This window comes from Dermacentor variabilis, chromosome 4, assembly GCF_050947875.1.
Source record: "Dermacentor variabilis isolate Ectoservices chromosome 4, ASM5094787v1, whole genome shotgun sequence".
Lineage (NCBI taxonomy): Eukaryota > Metazoa > Arthropoda > Arachnida > Ixodida > Ixodidae > Dermacentor > Dermacentor variabilis.
In genome coordinates, this window is record NC_134571.1 from 184,050,319 (window position 1) to 184,062,363 (window position 12,045).

Consider the following 12,045-nt stretch of genomic DNA (forward strand, 5'->3'; position numbering starts at 1 on the left):
CAAGAAAACCAGGAATTAAGGCAACAAGTTAACGAACTAGAGCAGTACAGCAGACGTCAAAATTTAGAAATAGTTGGGCTTCCCTATCATGATAATGAAAACTTGCTGGAAAAGCTTAATGTCTTGGCCACTGATGTCGAACTTCCACCCCTTTCCGAGGCAGATGTTGAGGCTGTTCATCGATTGCCCTCACGGTCTATCAATGACATTGATGTCGGGGACAGTGCTAAGAAGGTTGCATCTGTTCTTGTTCGCTTCGTATCCCGTTCAACTAGAGACGCATGGCTTGCAAAAAAAGGACAACTAAAGGAAACGAAATCTAAAATTTTCTTCAATGAAAACCTGACAGCACAAAACAAGGCGCTCTTCTGGAAAATGAAGAAAATGGCGAAAGAAAAGGAGTATGTGTTTGCCTGGCTAAAGAATGGAAAAATGTTTGTCCGTCGCGGCCCCCGCAGCCGAGCTATCAGGATTAGGACGACAAACGATCTGGACAAGATACGTTGAGAAACGGGCGGTACGCGCATCGCAGTAACTGATATAACTGACACCCTTGAAAATGACAGTCCCGTTCACATATTCTTATCATGATGCTGATTCGTTCAAACATTCAAAGCACCTACGAGAAAAAAGAATTTCCTTATTCCATCTCAATGCTCACAGCCTTCGGAAGAAACAGGATTCTGTGGAAATCTTCCTAAATGAATTAGACCATAAATTTGAAATTTTAGCTTTCACTGAAACTTGGTTCACCAACGATTATGATGTTATACAGTTTCCAGGATACAAATGCGTATCAATTTCAAGGAGTGATAAGAGAGGGGGAGGTGTGGCTATTTATATAATGAACTACCTAAATTATGTCACCATAGAAGAGTTTTGTATAATCAATCAACACTTTGAATGTCTCATGTTAAAGTGTGCTGGTACCATACTTTCCGTTGTATATAGGCCGCCTTCTGGATCACAGGCTACTTTTTTAGAATATCTTGAAAACATGCTAGAACAGTGCATGCAGTTTAAGTTGCCCTTAGTTATTTGTGGTGATTTTAATATCGATCTTTTATTGCTTGATTGTAATCAACAAAGAATGCTTGATATTTTTTTCTCGTTTGGTTGTGAAAATGTAATACATATGCCAACTAGAGTGACAGACATGTGCCATACTTTACTAGATGTGTGTTTTACAAGTTACAAAAAGGATGATGTGCAAGCAGGTGTACTAATAGCTAATATTAGTGACCACTTACCTATTTTTATGTTCTTTAAACCCTACCATACACCACAGAGTCTTTCCAAAACATGTACACCCATTACATACAGAATCGTTAATGAAGCTAAGACCACAATATTTAGAAACTTAGTAGCAGAAACAAGCTGGGCAGATATTCTTCAACTATCTGACCCCGTCGCAGCATATGACGCCTTTATTAAAACAATTACTGAGCTCTACAATCAAGCCTTCCCTACCGTAGAAATCAAAAAGTGTAAAAAAGCCAGAAAGCCATGGATAAATGCCGACCTTCTAAAAAGAATTAGAGAACGTGACAGACTATTTGCCTCTTTTATCAGAACGAAAAATATGGACTGTTTGATTGAATACAAACAAATTCGTAATAAATTAAGCTCTGATATTAAAATAGCCAGGACTAGTTATTACGAACATAAGTTTGCTGATATCTGCAACAACCCTAAACAAGTATGGAATACAGTAAACCAGCTAATGTCCAACAACAAAAGAGACGGCATCTCTGAACTCGTTATAAATGGAGTGCCTTACACAGGGGCGTCGCTTGCTGACAAACTTAATGAACACTTTCTTATATCAGGGGCTTCAAGTAAACCTCAGGCAAGTAATTGTGATTTTACAACGTATATCACGTCCAACATCCAAAACTCAATATTCATGTTTCCCACTACTGAATTAGAAATCTGTACAGTAATCAAAAACCTAAAAAATAACAGTGCATGTGGTGCTGATGATATTAAAGTTCAACCTATAAAATCCATCAGTCACATGATTAGTCAGCCACTTATGCATATATGCAACCTGATTCTGAGTACCGGAATATTTCCAGATAAATTAAAAATTGCAAAAATCTCTGTCATACACAAGGGAGGGGATAGAAATGACATAAATAATTATAGGCCAATTTCAGTCCTACCAATCCTCTCGAAAGTAGTTGAACAAGTTATAAACATCAGGCTACTAAACTTCTGCAAGCGAAACGATATCATCGCCGAACAGCAATACGGATTCCAGAAAGAGAAATCTACTGAAATGGCGCTAGTAAAAATTAAGGATAAGATAATAGACAACTTTGAGCAGAAAATATATACAATAGGTGTTTTCCTAGACTTTAAAAAGGCATTCGACTCCATTAAGCACCCTGTTTTACTGTACAAGTTATATAAATATGGCATTAGAGGAACGGCTCTCACGTTAATAAAGAATTACCTCCTAAATCGCCACCAGTACACGAATATTACGAATGCAAAATCCAGTTTAGGTCAGATACATTATGGAGTTCCACAAGGATCAATTCTTGGGCCGCTGTTATTTCTGCTCTATATAAATGATATAATTAACGTGCCCTCTACACCAGAAATAATAATGTACGCTGATGATACCAATGTATTCTTCTGCGGACAAGACCTAAAAGTCCTCCAAGTAGAAACCAATGTATGGCTGAAAAATTTGTCCACGTGGCTCTACGGTAATGAATTAGAGTTAAACACTAAAAAAACTAAGTACATTATATTCCGCGCTCGTAACAAGTGTATAAAACAAGAAATAGTTATCCAATTTCGCGATGAATTTATCGAACGTGTACCAACACATAAATTTCTTGGTGTCATCTTTCACGAGCATCTTGACTGGTCACCTCACATTGAAAAAGTTCGCACTGGTATATCTAGGTCCATTGGTATCATGCATAAAATAAAGAGCCTTTTGCCTATCTGGCTAAAGAAACAACTATACTACACACTGGTACATTCGCGTTTCCACTATTGTCTTCTTGTCTGGGGCACAGCACCTAAAACAAGCATAGAAAACATATATTTATTACAAAAGAAATTTTTGCGCCTAATAGATAATGCACCATACCTTAGCCACACTGCCCCACTGTTTAGAAAACATCAACTGCTTACACTGTGGAATGTTATAAACAAAAAGATAGCGTTAGCTAGTTACCTACAAATGCATTCCGATCCTACGGCTTTTTTTCAACAATATCTAACGAAAGCACACACCTACAACACCCGGCACATATGTTACAATAAGGAAAAAATACGTACAAACTACGGCACCCAGAAACTTAGCTACAGAATTTCCAGTTTTTTAAACGATCACCATCCTGCTGTAAACATTATCCAAGAAAGTAAATCATTCAAAGCTTTAAAATATAGCATCACTATGTATCTATTGTCACTGCAGGCATAACCACTCCTTTCTTTTTTTTTTCTGTTGTCTCTTACAGCAATTTTCCCAATTGTACATACATATTCAATATGAAATAACTCTCGTCTCAATGTTACCAACCACTCTGTATTTCGATCATGTTTAGTGTTGATTTTATGCGCTGAATGTCTTGTGCTCTCGAATGGGAGCAAGGGCACAGACTCCTAGTCAGGCAACCACTTGCCTTTTGGTCTGCGCCCTAGGCAACTGTACCACGTTGTCTGAATAAACTCTTTGAATCTTTGAATCTTTGAGTGCGCCGTCGCGTGCGCCCACAAAGAAGAAGGAAAAAAGGAACACTCCCCGTCGGGGAATCGAACCCCGGTCTCCCGCGTGACAGGCGGGGATACTGGCCACTATACTAACGAGGAGACATGCGAAGTGCCAGCTAAAGCAGTATATACACGATTTGAAAAAAAAAAATCGCAAAAGCGTTGACGTAGTCTTGCGCACAAGTGGGAAAAAATAGAGACAGGTACTGTGGAGGAGTGTCGAGTGCGCCGTCGCGTGCGCCTACAAAGAAGAAGGAAAAAAGAAACACTCCCAGTCGGGGAATCGAACCCCGGTCTCCCGCGTGACAGGCGGGGATACTGGCCACTATACTAACGAGGAGACTTTTTTTTTTCTTTATTACCGGTTTGGCACTTCGAAACACAGAACTCTTAAATACAATTTTACAAGTACAATAAAAGACGCGTGAGCCTTTTCATGGCTGGAGTGTGAAGCTAAAATGGCTTCAGAGAAGCCAGCTTATCGAGCACAGGTATCCAATCCGGTGGGTTCCTCTGGATTTTGAGAACATCTCGTATGTACACACAGTTCTCACTGAAGTTTTGCATGGCCGATCTTGCGTTGACATCCGCATTTCTGACCGCCATCCTCGTTTTCCACACACTATGTAAACACAGTAACATGAACATGTCGCATGGCATTTCATCTGGATCTTCACATGGCAAGAATCGGATACCAAAGGGTGTTACTGGCAAATCTTTCTGAAGTGTCCGTTTAAGGATGTCCCACAAGAAAAAAGCATCGTGACAGTCCAAAAAGATGTGTTCTATCGTTTCCTCCTTTCGACATATCAGGCAGTGTAATCCCCATGGGACAAAGATACCTTTGCTTTGAAGCCACGGTTTTACAGCGAGCGTGCCCGTGTGCAGTTGGAAGAAGAATGATTTAGATGACGCTCTTACTGGCATTGTTCGAACTCGTTTTAATACGTCTCGTTCTGGTCCTAGTTGATAGATGGAGCGGTACAACGGTATTGGTAAAAACACATCAATTAGATCTTTGTACAATCGTTTACGTGCCACTGCGCTCAAATATTCTAAGGAAAACCGTGGCTTCAGTATTTGATATGCAGACACTATTTCGCGACAAAAACTGCTCAGTGTTCCACGCGTATCTGCATTTGTTGAGACAATATAATCCGGGATATGATTACACAACCTCATGTGTATAACAGTACGCAAGAAAACATCTCTCTGGTCTCTCAGAAAGAAAAACCTTGAAACTATTTGTTTCAAAAATAAATGACACAGACCAAGCCCTCCGTGTCGCACCGAAAGGAACAAGTTTAACCGACTGGTGCGTTCCCAGGTAGAATTCCATATATAGGTGGCAAACACTCTGTGTAATTTTTGGACACAAGTTCTGCTCATACTGAACACTTGAAGTACGTAAAACACTTTTGCAACAAAAAACACATTACAGACTGTAGCGCGGGAAAACATAGAAAAGTTATGCCCTCCCCATTTTTCAGACTGATCCTTGAGCCTTTCTGTCTCTCCTGCCCAGTATTCTGCAGTATTTCCATAATGTTGGAGAGGAACCCCCAAGTATCTAGCAGGAATACTTGTCCATCTCATGTTTGCATACGCCTCCGGCTCTTGCCCCCAATTTCCATGCCAAATGCCCAGAGATTTATCCCAGCTAATGGCACTTCCGGTAGCACTACAGAATGATGTAGCTTCCTTAACAGCTTCTTTAATACTGTCTTTGTCTTTGCAGAATATAGCTATATCATCGGCATATGCCAGTATTTTTACTTCAGTAGCATAAAAGGAGTAACCATGCACCATTTTATTTATGCGAATTTTTAAACATAAGGGTTCCAAATAAAGTGCAAAAAGAAGAGACGAACAGGCACACCCTTGTTTTATACCTGACAGTACTGGAATGTTTTCACTTACGGTGTTGTTAATTATAAGGTTTACTGCACACTCTTCATACACCATCTTGATGCCCTCCTTGATAACGCTACCTACATTACAATGTTCTAGTAATAACTGTAGTATGTCATGATTAACTCTATCAAATGCTTTCTGAAGATCCAGTTGTATCATAGCTATGTTATCTTGAGTCATGTCACAGCATTCTAGGATAGTTCTAGCGGTGTGTATATTTGTGTAGATTGTCCTTCCTTTGATGCCACATGTCTGGTGAGGTAATACGAGGTGTGTGATAACGCTCTGCAATCTCTTGGCTCGCACCTTTGTAAATATTTTATAGTCTACATTCGTAAGACTTATAGGTCGATAGGCCTCAACATCCAACAATTTCCTGGGATCATCCGATTTTGGAATGTGTACTATATGACATTTTCTAAAAGATAAAGGTGCTCTTTTTTGTTCATAGCACTCATTTATCACGCGATGTAACGCTTGTGCCAGTTCTTCCTTGAAGCATTTGTAAATGGCAGCCCCTAGTCCATCAGGCCCAGGTGATTTGCCAGTGCTTAGTTCATCAATGGCCTGTTTTACTTCATTCAGACTAATTGGCCGTTCAAGCGTTTGTCTTACTTCATCGCCTAGCCTTGGCATGAGCGACAAAAATTCGTTTCGAAAGGCTTCTGTATCTTTTATTTTTGGGCTTAGCAGTTTTCGATAGCATTCAACAAACGCTTTCTCTATCAGTTCCTTGTCGCGCGTCACATCGTTTTTATATCTTATTTCTTTTATCTCTTTTTTTACTGCTTGCCTTTTTTCTTCCCCGAGTGCCCGCTTAGTAGGCGTTTCCCCTAGCCATAGTCTTTCAGCCCGTGCTCTGACAATCGCTCCACGATATTTCTTTTCATCTATCACTTCGAGCTTACTTTTAAGGTCACGTAGTTCCTTGCTAAAGTGTCCAGGGTTAGCACTCTCAACCGCAATCATATAATCTAACGTGCTCCTAAGTTCTTTCTCTTGTTGTTTTTCAATGCTGCGCCGCACGCAAGCTCGTTCAATCGCCGCAATCTTTACTTCATTTTTAAATTGCTCCCAAAGCGCTGTGAAATTGGAAGATTCAACCGAACATATTTCCTCTATCCTTTCCTTTACTTTTTTAACAAAAATTTCATCTTCCAACAGTGTATCATTTAATTTCCACAAGTTCCAACTAAACTTTGACGCTTTTGTCTTGGTTCCTAGTGTCGCTATCACCAAGCAGTGATCGCTAAATGTGACGTTCTTTACTTTGTATGTAGTAATGTGTGGTATCGCAATTGCCGGAACATATATGCGATCTAGTCTAGCATGACTTACACCTTGGTAGTGCGTATACTGTACGTGCTCGTCACCGTCAAAAATACAACCAACGTCGTCCAGTTCAAGCTCGTTTACACGCGCGTTTAATAGTGTCGCACTTCTATCGCGGTAAGTCAATCTGTTGATTCTGTCTTGCGGCCTGCACACACAATTAAAGTCTCCAAATAAAATTATGTTCCTTTCGTACGTCATGCATGTTCTCAGGTTATCTATGTATTCTACACGTTCGTTAATGTTATTCGGAGCATACACACATATTGCACGCCAAAGGAGGCCACAAATGCCAAAGTCGATGAATAGTAGCCTGCCATCATCACTGGACTCTACAGATTGCGCTACAATATCGGTGCATTTTCGAACGAGTATCATGCAACCCGCTGAAGTGCCTCTAGCATGAGACACACATACATTATACCTATCCCTGAAAGGTTCGACCATTCTGTGCGTTTGCTCTTCGCTTTCTACTTTGGTTTCCTGCACTGCCATTATGTCAATGTCATTTTCCAACAAGAGACGGCTTAACTGGCACTGCCTCCTGCGGGATGCCAAACCCCTCACATTCAACGTAGCTACACAACGGGGAAATGTCAGATTAACAGCCATTTTTTGGATTAGCAAACAGACGGAACGGTACTCACATCTGGACAGGCAGTGATAGCAAAAACCAGCACAGGTCACATTCTACTTGTCCGCTATGTAACGTCTTATACTGAGGACAGGCTGGCTGAACACACTTCGCGCCCCTAAGTCGGGGTCAATGTTGAAGCCGACCGCCTATCAGGCGGTATCTTCGGCTTCGGTTTGAGGCCCATTCGTCTCGTTATAGCGGTCTTCGGCGACGGCTCGCCGCTGCTCGATGGTTCGGGTGAGGCTTGAGATCCGTCAGTGGCCTCACGAGGCCTCTTTGCAGCTGCTTTAGCGGCTGCTGTCATTTCAACATCCTCAATGCCTTCGGTCTCGTCTTTCGCGGTAGTCACTGATGCGCTTACTAAAATCGCGTGCTTTCTCTCATTGACGTTTTGGTCGTTAGTCGGCTTCCCAACCAGCACGCTCTTTGCCTCGCCAGATTGGCTGTCGCCGGGCCCAGTGGAGTTTTCCTGAAGTGGAGACGCGTCAGAGGGTGTGCTGTCTGCCGCCGGTTCTTCGGTCGTTGCTCGGGATGCTGCATCGGCATCAGCATGGTCCATTATGTGTTCAGCCATCTCGTCGCCTTTAACTGGACTTGTTACCGCTGCATAGGATCGCACGCAGTCTTGTTCTTCGTGGCCGAATCGTCGGCAGAGTGCACAGCGTGGTATGCGACACTCGCGCCTGATATGTCCAGTTCCATTGCACCGGAGGCATAACGGGGGCCTTCCTGGTACATGCACGGGCGCTAAGTTTTCCGCGACGCGCACCTGATGAGGCAAGTCTTCAACTGTAATTCCAGGCTTTGGCAAGAGTGTCACCAAACGGGTGGTGGACCCTTTATCATTACATCCCTGTACCCGCCACTTTTCGCGGGCGATATCTGTAACCTTTCCGTAAGGGGCTAACGCTGCTCGAACCTCGTCGTCGTGAACGAAATGTAACAGCCAATAAAGCTTCAGTCTGATGCCTTGGTTGCAGGGATCATAAACGACACAGGGCTGGTCTTTCACGTTGAATGTTTCTGCCGCAAGCATCTTTTTCTTCGAAGCTTCATCACGGAAGGTCACCGTCCACACATGGTTCATTTGGAAGGCGCCAAGGGCCACCACTTCCGGCAGCAGTGCAAGACGCGCGAGGGCATCTCGAAAGTGCTCGACCCGATACGGCCTGGTTTTAACATCCGCGTGCAAAAATACTGTATACAAAACTGATGTACCTGAAGGCAGATGAGGCAAAACAACTTGATAATCCGGGTAAGGCTTATCCGTACACCTGGTGCCACGGCCGAGGGCCGCTGTATCCGCCCCTACGGAGCAAGGCATTCCGCGTCCGTTCACTGCGGTGGCCGGAAATGGAATCCTCCTATACTAACGAGGAGACATGCGTGGCGCCAGCTAAAGCACTATATACAGGATTTGAAAAAAAGAAATTGCAAAAGCGTTGACGCAATCTTGCGCACAAGTGGGAAAAAATAGAGACAGCTACTGTGGAGGAGTGTCGAGTGCGCCGTCGCGTGCGCCTACAAAGAAAAAGGAAAAAAGAAACACTCCCCGTCGGGGAATCGAACCCCGGTCTCCCGCGTGACAGGCGGGGATACTGGCCACTATACTAACGAGGAGACATGCGAGGTGCCAGCTAAAGCAGTATATACACGATTTGAAAAAAAGAAATTGCAAAAGCGTTGACGCAATCTTGCGCACAAGTGGGAAAAAATAGAGACAGCTACTGTGGAGGAGAGTCGAGTGCGCCGTCGCGTGCGCCTACAAAGAAGAAGGAAAAAAGAAACACTCCCCGTAGGGGAATCGAACCCCGGTCTCCCGCGTGACAGGCGGGGATACTGGCCACTATACTAACGAGGAGACATGCGTGGCGCCAGCTAAAGCAGTATATACACGGTTTGAAAAAAAAATCGCAAAAGCGTTGACGCAATCTTGCGCACAAGTGGGAAAAAATGGAGACAGCTACTGTGGAGGAGTGTCGAGTGCGCCGTCGCGTGCGCCTACAAAGAAGAAGGAAAAAAGAAACACTCCCCGTCGGGGAATCGAACCCCGGTCTCCCGCGTGACAGGCGGGGATACTGGCCACTATACTAACGAGGAGACATGCGAGGTGCCAGCTAAAGCAGTATATACACGATTTGAAAAAAAGAAATTGCAAAAGCGTTGACGCAATCTTGCGCACAAGTGGGAAAAAATGGAGACAGCTACTGTGGAGGAGTGTCGAGTGCGCCGTCGCGTGCGCCTACAAAGAAGAAGGAAAAAAGAAACACTCCCCGTCGGGGAATCGAACCCCGGTCTCCCGCGTGACAGGCGGGGATACTGCCCACTATACTAACGAGGAGACATGCGAGGTGCCAGCTAAAGCAGTATATACACGATTTGAAAAAAAAATCTCAAAAGCGTTGACGCAATCTTGCGCACAAGTGGGAAAAAATAGAGACAGCTACTGTGGAGGAGAGTCGAGTGCGCCGTCGCGTGCGCCTACAAAGAAGAAGGAAAAAGAAACACTCCCCGTCGGGGAATCGAACCCTGGTCTCCCGCGTGACAGGCGGGGATACTGGCCACTATACTATTTTTTTTTCTTTATTGCCAGTCCACGACATAACACAACACAAATTCCTAAATGATATAAACAAAGACCAAAGAAGCAAAAAGGGATGAATACACAAACGGAACAAGGAACAGTAATATTTACATTCGCTGCCGTCCGCTACTGTGGCACGACGTTGTCGGATTAAAATTCCTTTAGTGCTGTAAGGGGTTCAACCCTCAACAGCCACTCAGGAACAGGCTGTTGCATCTTGATCACTTCGACATACCGTTGCATGGATTCACAAAAGTACAGACGCGCCGGTCGGGCATCCGGGTCACAATGGTAACCCGCCATTCTTGCGCGCCATAAACTGTGGAGGCCCGTAAGCATGATCAGGTCGTACGGGAAACCTTCGTCGTCATATACTGGCAGAAACCTGATTCCGTGGGGATCTATAGGTAGCTCCTTTTTTAGAGTCCTTTGTAGCACGTCCCAGAAAAAGACCCCTTCCCAACAGTGGATGAAGACGTGATCGATACTTTCTGTTTTTTTACATATAAGGCAGTGGGTTCCCCATGGCATGTAGAACCCACGTTGTTCAAGGAAGAATTTAACAGGTAGAGTACCAGTGTGTAATTTAAAAAAGAACGATTTAGTGGCTGGTTGAACTGGCATCTTCTTCACCCATTTCAATACATCTAGGCCTCGGCCTCCACTGTACGGGGCTCTGTACATAGGTACCAGCAAAACACTGTCACATAAATCACGATATAACTTTTTCCGTTTTACACTCCACAAATATGCACTTGAAAAACGAACACGCAAAAAGGAAACACTCTGAACTATTTCCCGAAAGAAACCACGGACTGGTCCTGGCATTATTTCCGTACCTACAACGAATTCGGGAAGTGATCTTGACAGCCTCATTTGGATCACCGTGCGCAGAAATGGGTCGTTTGTATCTCGAAAGAAGGAGAATCTATTCACCAGTTGACGCAAGAAGAGGTGCCCCAACCCCAGACCACCATCCTTCACGCGCCGGAAGAGATTATCTCGGCTACATCGCTCCCAGCTTGATGCCCACACGAATACAGCGAACACGCGGTGCAGTTTCTGCACATTAATACGAGAGCACTGTAGTACCTGCATTACGTACCAGATCTTTGTCACGAGAAACATGTTGCACGCTGTAGCTCTCGCGAATATTGACAAGTAACAGGCGTTCCATCGGTCGGCTTTTTCTTTTAGTTGTTTTGTCCGCTCCTTCCAGTACTCGCTACTGTCCTTGTAGGCATCAAGGGGTGCTCCAAGGTACTTCACTGGCGTCGTGACCCAGTTTACGTTCGAAAAGTGGTCTGGTGTAGACGCCCATCTTCCATGCCAAAACCCCAAACATTTCTGCCAGTTAACGTAGCTGTTAGTGACGTTACCAAACTTTTTGACGATATTCACAGTATTCAATACACTTTGTTTGTCCTTACAGCACACAGCCACATCGTCAGCGTATGCCAGTAGCTTCACTTCTGCTGATTGAAGACTAAACCCCTTAATACATTCATTTTCAATGATGGCCAGACATAGCGTTTCTATGTAGACACAAAACAGGAGTGGACTGAGTGGACAACCCTGGCGAATGGAGCGCTTCACGTTAATGGGGGCCCCCAACATCTGATTAACTATAAGTCTGGTATAGCAGCTCCGGTACGCCATGGTCACCCCTTCAGTGATTATGTGGCCAAAATTAACGTGTTCAAGGATGGTAAGCAATATGTCGTGAGAAACACAATCAAACGCCTTCTCCAAGTCTAGCTGGAGGATGGCTACTGCATCGCACATGGCGTCACAACACTCCAGCACACACTTCATTTTATGGATGTTAGTGAAAATGGTTCTT

General features: G+C 43.9%; 4 non-coding genes across 4 annotated transcripts; all 4 read right to left on the reverse strand.

The window, feature by feature from the left end:
* Positions 1 to 3,762: 3,762 nt before the first annotated feature.
* TRNAD-GUC (transfer RNA aspartic acid (anticodon GUC)) lies at positions 3,763 to 3,834 on the reverse strand. The gene has a single exon. It is a non-coding gene; the product is annotated as a tRNA-Asp (tRNA).
* Positions 3,835 to 9,166: 5,332 nt separating this feature from the next.
* Positions 9,167 to 9,238, reverse strand: TRNAD-GUC (transfer RNA aspartic acid (anticodon GUC)). The gene has a single exon. It is a non-coding gene; the product is annotated as a tRNA-Asp (tRNA).
* A 408-nt stretch (positions 9,239 to 9,646) lies between these two features.
* TRNAD-GUC (transfer RNA aspartic acid (anticodon GUC)) lies at positions 9,647 to 9,718 on the reverse strand. The gene has a single exon. It is a non-coding gene; the product is annotated as a tRNA-Asp (tRNA).
* Positions 9,719 to 9,887: 169 nt separating this feature from the next.
* TRNAD-GUC (transfer RNA aspartic acid (anticodon GUC)) lies at positions 9,888 to 9,959 on the reverse strand. The gene has a single exon. It is a non-coding gene; the product is annotated as a tRNA-Asp (tRNA).
* Positions 9,960 to 12,045: the final 2,086 nt, after the last annotated feature.